Below are 8,435 nucleotides of genomic sequence, written 5' to 3'. Positions count from 1 at the left end.
CGCACCAGGTGAACGGTCTGGATCTTCCGATGGGGCCGTGATGGTGGGCCATGGCGGTCCTCAATCGGTCGTGGTCTGTCCGTTACGCAGCGGCAGAAAAACAGAGGAAGAGACCTCTCCGTGCTCGAACAGGAGTCTGGTCGACGCGTGTTGACCGACTCTCCTGACCCGGTGCACAGCGGTGCACCACAGTGATGTACACGCAACTCATCCGTGGGGTCCACTAGGATTTCTGCATGAGAGATCTACACCGTCCAATAGCTTGCTCATTTTCTTTAAGGGGTGAGCCCACATTCGAAGCATGTCCTGAGATCAGGAGGCCCTAGATTTTATTATTAAAGGTTGATCTGCCCATTGGGTCAGTTTTACGATGAATCAAAGGCTATAATTTTATGTGTACGGTTACATTATGGTATAAAGGCATGGTATAAAATTTCATATCCAACTGATTGAGGTGACCATGAGATTCAAAATCATGGGTCTATTTTAACAGTTTTATTGTATTTATTGCTAGTTTAAGAGTTTTATGAAAGGGGCGTCACTTCCGATGGTTAGATTCATGTCATGGTGTAGGTGCAAGGTAAGAATAGTGAGATTTGTATTGTACACATGCATAGATCATGCTACTCTCCTTGGTAACGCTCGAGGACTTTTCGATGCTCGAGCATCGAAAGTTTGGGGCGTTACACTAGCATCCTCTTATGTCTGGCTAAAGATCCACAAGAGAGAGAAGCATACTAGATTAGCTCAACCAATAGCTATTAAAAACACAATTGAATCTCTAAAAATATAAAAATAAGAAAAGACCTAAAAAAGGCCACAATCAACTGAAACCAAAACTTTTGTAGAAAACATAATCTTAGAAAAATCATAGACAACAAAGAAGAAGATTGATTGGATAACAAAGATTGATTAAGCAGTATGATTTTATATTTATGCTCCATCGACAATAGGGTCCGCAATAAATCAGCATTTCTATATGATATAATCAACTGCATCTCTCCAAAAGTACTAGCTATCAGGGAATTTTGAAAGGTGAAATCCTTCCAACTATTAATAGTCTCATGTGGATTGATATCTCAAAATTTTCTATGATGAATTGGCTAATGCAGAATGCAAAACTGAAAGCGTCGCCTCATGAGAGCATAGGCCAGGGATTTTTTCGATGGATTAGAGAGACTAAGTTTGGGGAGAGATGCAAGATAACCTGTTAATGGAGATCATGGTTGAATAGAAAAGGGTAATTAGAGGTGCTTAGAAAAGAAAATTAACATCCTTAAATGATATTCTTGTTATTCTACTAATGCTACTCTGGTTGTCCTTACCGTTCAAACATAGCACAAGAGAATTTCATCTTTTTTCCGCAATGATTGCAAAGAAATTACAATATCCATAACATACAAAGACAACATGGAAATCTTATTTTCGACTAGTGCATGTGAAAAGTTTTAAATGGTGGGGGCTGCATGCCTGGAAATAAGGGGGAAGAACCAAATGGGCTTGAATTTTAGCCTCTTGCACATGCAAAAGAGGGAGCCAAGAACTCATTGTCATGGATTGATTAATGGGGTATCAGCAGCATGGCCTTCTATGTTAGAAGGGTAAAAAAGCAATGGTAGGTGTGAAGTTAGTGAATTATGTGTGTTAGAAAAGGGACCAAGATTGCACCATTATCATCATCTCTTTCACATGGTAGAGAATAAATTACTTGTGCTAATAAGGAAATTCTACGAAGTTTTGAGTATGGGAAGTATCATGTATTGGGGTCATCAAAACCTGAATTCAGGATTCAGGCAGTGCATGGATCCGAGGGAGAAGTATTACTTACACAAATTGGAGAAGGTTATTCATCATGTATTGGGGTCATCAAACTAATTTGAAATGTTATGTTATTCATCACAAAACTCCTTGAGATTGCAATCCCACCTTCAGTTGTTCATTTTCAAAGGTCAGTTTATCCAATAACACACTTTCTCTTGTTCCTTCACTAGCATCTTTTTAGTTTCTTTGAATTGAAGTTACATCTCTTCCAATTGCATTTTTTCAATCTTCTTTTCCAGTAATTCCTATAATAGCCTATAACAAATTAATGTTGAGTGACATAAATATCATAAGAGGCCATTTCTGGATACCTCCACCAAATATCACAGAACTTCAACTGCTAAAATGATTTTGCCATTCAATCTAAAAGAAATAAATATTGGCGTGAATTAATGCCATTTTCAAAAACAAATGCAATAACGACTAATAAAAAAAAATTCACATAAAGGGGGTGAGAGTAGTGAGGGAAAGGTTAAGGCAAAGAGGATTCCGATTAATCGCGGATCCGGCGATTCCATGTAAAAAAAAAAAAAAAAAAACATAGGGATACAGTTATAGCTACGGTTATCGCTATGTTTATAATCTGTAGCCATAGATCTGCGGTGGAATCGCAGGATCTGTGATTGATCCCCGAATGGGACAACAAGTTGGGGCGGAATCGCAGGATTCGCAATTGATCGCCGAATTACTGTTTTCTATGGCTACGGATTATAACCGTAGCTATAGTCGTATCCCTGTGCAATTTTAGCTTTCCTTTTTTACATGTAAAATTTTATTCTACCTACATTTTCTCTAACACATATTTTATATAAATATGTATATATATAAGCATATAAAAAAAAATTTCTCCTTTTTTATTTTTCATTTCTTTCTTTATTCATATAACAAGAATACCTTCTAAACCAAAATTACTTACTTGACATATCATATATGATTTTAGGGCTGAAGTGAAGCAAATTGACTGTCAAATGCATGGAGGTGAAGGGAATTGACTGTGAAATGCGTGGAAATGACTATGAATCAACACAGAATCACCGGGAATGACCATGAAATGCTTGGAAATGACCATGAAGTGAAGTGAATTGACCGTGAAATGCATGGAAAAGACCATGAAGTGAAGTGAATTGACCGTGAAATGCATGGAAATGTGGGTTAGCTTGCTAGTAAACACCCATGTCAGTACACACCCTCCATGTTAGCCACCCCCACTAGGGATCGATACCAGGACCTCAATTGTTGAAACGAGGTATCTCCACTCAGTCTGCCAGTTGGGCTATGGAGTTGGGTGTAAGCATCTTTTGTTTAGTGTATTGTATGCGTTTGATTCAGTCTCGATATTGAGTTAAACAACCTGTACCTTATGACAATTCTACAAGTGGGCCAAAATGAGAATTGAGTGGGCCAAACTGGAAATTGAGCGGAATAAACTATAAATTGAGCGGGCCAAATTGGAAATTGAGTAGGACAAACTGGAAATTGAGCAGGCCAAAATGGGAATTGAGCGGGCCAAACTGAAAATTGAGTGGGACAAACTGGAAAATGAGCGGGCCAAACTGGAAATTGAGCGGGGTTGGATGTTCATTAAAAGCTCCTGTTTTCTGTGCAAGTAGAAAAGCTTTGAAAGAAAGGAAAGACTAGTGGGGTTGGATGTCCAACCCTACTGTATTTATCAAACAAAATATGCAATTTACATAAAATACACCTACGTAAAGTTAGTTTTATTTCCTCATGATATCTGAAAAGTGGGGTACTCAATCTCTTCATCATCGATTCCTATGAAAAGTTAGTTTTATTTTGTTAAGATATCTGAAAATTGCAAAAAGCACTAATCAAAAGAGTCTAGAGCTGGATATCTTCTGGCAATTGCCATGAAACTTGATTGACTTTCTAGAAACTTTATCTATTTCTGGTAAGCTTATCTTATGTTTTTGTTGCTGGAAAATCATGAAAGTATATAATTCCTAGAATTCCTCAATCGTTACTGCTGGTCCATGTCACTATCAGATGCGCATTCCAAGCATGTAAACGTGATGCCTATTCATTATTGCAGATAGTGGTTGAGACAGGTCTTATTGGAAGACAAGCCAGTGGGTCTGTTACCATAACTGATGGAGAAATTGTAAGTTGCTATGTTTTCTTTATGTAGGCATGATTTATTTTCCCTTGTAAGAAATAGATTCTTTCACATGCATATTACTCCTTTTAGTTGGGCATTTATTTTAGTGCTCAACTAGTAGTCCTTGGAATATTCATTTGAGCGGGACAAACTGAAAATTGAGCAAGACAAACTGGAAATTTAGCGGGCCAAACTGGAAATTAAGCGGGCAAAACTGGAAAATGAGCGGGCTAAACTGAAAATTGAGCAAGACGAACTAGAAATTGAGCGGGCCAAACTGGAAATTGAGAAGGACAAACTGGAAATTGAATGGGACAAACTGGAAAATGAGTGGGCCAAACTGGAAAATGAGCGGGCCAAACTGGAAATTGAGTGGGCCAAACTGGAAAATAAGCGAGCCAAACTGGAAAATGAGCGGGACAAAATAGGAATTGAGCAGGCCAAACTGGAAATTAAGCAGGACAAACTGGAAATTGAGCGAGACAAACTGTAAATTGAGCGGGCCAAATTGGAAAATGAGTGGGACAAACTAGAAATTGAGCGGGACAAACTGGAAATTGAGCGAGAGAAACATGAAATCAGCGGGGCAAACTAGAAAATCATTATGCCCACTGTTTCCTGTGGTATGATCCACTTGATATTTTGATATGCTTCAATTTAGGGCTCAACCCGTTAAATTAGATAGAAAAATAGATCAACAGCGTGGATATACTACATGAAACGAATTGACTACTCCCCTTGCCACTAGCCAATGGCTAGTGTTCGGTGCTCTGTGGGCCCCAATCATGATGTATGTGTTTCAACCATGCCATCCATCTTTTTTTATATATCATTTTATGATATTATACAAAAAAATGAGGTATATCCTGATCTCAATTGGACCACATTACAGGAAATAGTGTTTAATGAACATCGACCATTAAAAACTTTTTGGTGGCCATATAAACATATTGGATCAAGATGATCGACGTAATAAACAAATTGGATTTTAGATAAACAGTACAGTCGGCCTTAAGAGGATTTAAATGATGGATATCCAATCACTATTGTTTTCCTGTATTGCGGTACATCTAAGATTTATATCCCTCTTATTTTTAGGATAAAGCCCTGAAATGAACATTAATAATGGATGAACAGAATGGATGAAACACATACATCATGGTGGGGCCCACAGAGCACCGACCACCAGCCACAGGGTTGGTGTCAGGGGGAGGAGTAGCCAATCCGTTTCCTATACTTATACATTCAATGTGAGCCCAACTGAGTTTAAAATATACCTCTAGTGTGTGCTTTCTTCGCTGGACCGACCATTTTCAGAAGGGGGGCCCACAAAAAGGGTTTTTTTTTTGTCTTTCTAACGGGGTGAGGAAAGGGGGTGAAAGCAACGTCAGTGATGCAGCAATGGAAAGGGAGAGGAAAAGCAAACAGTTAAAAGGGAGAGGAAAAGCAACAGCAGTGAAAAGGAGGGGTATTTTCATCCTGAAATTCGTAATCCGCACGTGCAGGTCTAAGTTGCAAAACAAAGTTTGTCTTCTTTCATAAAACACAACTGGATAAAAGGTGGGGTCTACAGTCCTAAATTTCCCTTTCCGCAATACTCCCCACGTGCAAACAGATAGATTAGGGTTGTCCCCACACAAATCTGCCCATAGGTGGATAGAGGCGGGCAGGTTCGGACGCAATCCGCCTCCTTTTCCGCGGTACTTCCCACGTGCTTTTGATGGGTGAGAATTGAGTACGGCCATGCCAGTCCCAAGCTCTGCGGGGCTACTAGGGACCATCATGATGTATGGGTTTATCCACACCGTCTATCCATTTTACTCTATCCTTTAGGTTCGAGGGCAAAAATGATGTACTTCTTAGGCTCAAGTGGACCACGTAATAAGGATTAAATTCTTACCATTGAAAACTTTGTAAGGGCTACATTATCATGGAATATTTCAACAATATGTGCCATTATCATTGCTGCTTGGTGTGGTTTGGTCCAATTGAACCTTGATCTACCTCATTTTTTAGCCCATGCCCTAAAATGACAGGGCAAAAGCAAAATAGATGTACGGTGTGAATGAAACCCATATATGGGCACCTTAGAGCCCTGGAAGCTTGGTACTTGGGCTCATTTAGGATATTATAAGTGGAGATAAATGGAAAATAGAATCGGAGGAAATGAATTGGGAGTAAATGACTCACACAGTTATATTTGTATGGGAGTAAATGAAATGCATATGAAATCTAAATATATCTGCATTAATGGGAGAAACAAATGAATTATTAAAATGCATTTTAATTTTTTAAAATGTTCACGGGAATATATGTGGAATCCTAAATCAACTTTAATATCCCTAGTGTGTCTAAAGAAATGCTCACCTATGCACCAATTTTCACGAAAATTTGTGAGAACTTTTTTAAAACTCATCTCCACAAAATATGAATCATCCATATAATGCAACACCCCATGAAAACCCTATGGCCCAACTTTCACCTTTGTCCAAAACATTGGTAGGCCATGGCAAAAGAGGGAGAGAAATTAAGGGAGAAACTGTTTCCTTTTTCCATGGCCTACTAAAGTTTTGGATCAGGGTGAAAGTTGGTCCTTAAGGGTTTCATGGGGTGCCGCATCACATGGACGATTTAGATTTTGTGTTCATATTATAGGAGATGAGTTTTGAAAAAGTTCTCACAACTTCTCGTGGGAACTAGTGCGCTACTGAGCATTTGGGATATATATATATATATATATATATATATATATATATGGATATGGGTAATGTTTCTATGTTGTTGAGCTCATGGGAACTTCCCATGAGGTCGAGCTGTGTGGGCCCCACCGTGATGCATGTCGAACATAAACACCGTGCATTTGATGGGTCCCCTTTAAATTATGGGAAATCCTAAAAATCAGCCGCATATGGAACTTAGGTGGGTCATACCATCTAAAATCATGTGAAGACATGCCTAAAACATATAAAATCAGTTGGTGGGGTCCACCTAAAATTTATACACATCTGAAACTTGGTCTAACCCCTCATCCAAGTGGGACATACATAATAGATGGGTTGCATTTGTGAACCACATCTCGGTGGACCGAACAAATGATTACGAATGTTTTAATGGGAGGGTAACCCCTCTCAACTTTTGAATGTGGTGTAGCCCACCCAAGTCATGGATTGACTTGATTTTTAAGTTCGTGGCCCACCATGGGATGGTGCATCTGACTGATGGGGTAGATGTTCGACACGCATCACGGTGGGACCGCATAGAACCATTTCTATATATATATATATATATATATATATGATATTTAATAGAATGATCGGCCTCACACCCACACTGTCCATTTAGATGGTCATCCTTTGAACGGTTTGCATCATTCTTTTAGGGTCCGTTGGATTTTCCATGTTGATGGTAAATTCTTGGTAAATAAGTAATTATTACTTTTTCACTTGTTTGAATATGAGTGAGTAATTCCACCTAGAAAACCGGTCCAAAAATGTTTGACTTAAATCTGTGGGCCCCACCGTGATGTATATGATATATATGTATCTACATCTATTTTATTAGAATATTTTAGGGCATGAGCTGAAAAATGAGGCAGATCCAATGCTCAATTAGCCCACATGAAAGAAAATAATGGACTTAATTTGCCCATAGTTGAAAGTTGATTCTTTTACTAGGCCCACATTGAGGTTTATTCACCATCAAACCCGTTCTTAGGGCCCCAAGAAGTTTTTAATAGTAGGCATTTGATTCTCACAATTTCATATGGTGTGGTCCACTTGAGCTTTGGATCTGCCTAATTTTTAGGCTCATGCCTTAAATTCAGTTAGCATAAAGAATGGATAGTGTGGATAAGCCACACACATTATGGTGGCCCCATATTTATTTTACAAAATTCTCCATTTAAGTGTTTAAAAAGTAACCAATCAAGTCAGCATTGGAAAAGATGCAATAATTACCTTGGTATTACAAGGTAATTACAGTTGAGCCAGAAAATCAAACAGGCTCTTATTGTGATTTTTGTGTTACAACCAATAATTAAATTATTTTAAAGTATCATTAGCATGGCATGTGTACGACAAACATGTGCATGGTGGCACATTTATTTACGTGTGACTCTTGAAGGGAATTTAAAAAGTCATTTGACCTTGTTAACTTGCAAAGGATTTCATTTACATGCACCTTACTCTCATTTTATTTCATTTACATGTATTTACTTATATTCAAACACACTTCAAGTCTTATTTACTTTCATTTATTTCCAATTCCAACCATTTAATTCCATTTAATCTCACCCAACTGCCCCCAATATGAACAGTTCCCATGCTCTCCGTGGTCCTCAAGCTATAGGGGCCCTCTTTAGATGCTATGGGTTTTACAAATGCTACTGAGATTTTGAAAATGTCGATATTATTGTGAATTAAATGCGTTAATGATGTTATCATGATATTATCAAAATCTCAACAGATTAAAAAATACCATGTTTTATTGTGATAATATT

This window comes from Magnolia sinica, chromosome 3 (genome assembly GCF_029962835.1).
Source record: "Magnolia sinica isolate HGM2019 chromosome 3, MsV1, whole genome shotgun sequence".
Lineage (NCBI taxonomy): Eukaryota > Viridiplantae > Streptophyta > Magnoliopsida > Magnoliales > Magnoliaceae > Magnolia > Magnolia sinica.
The sequence above is the reverse complement of the archived record's forward strand: the minus strand, read 5'-3'. Positions refer to the sequence as shown.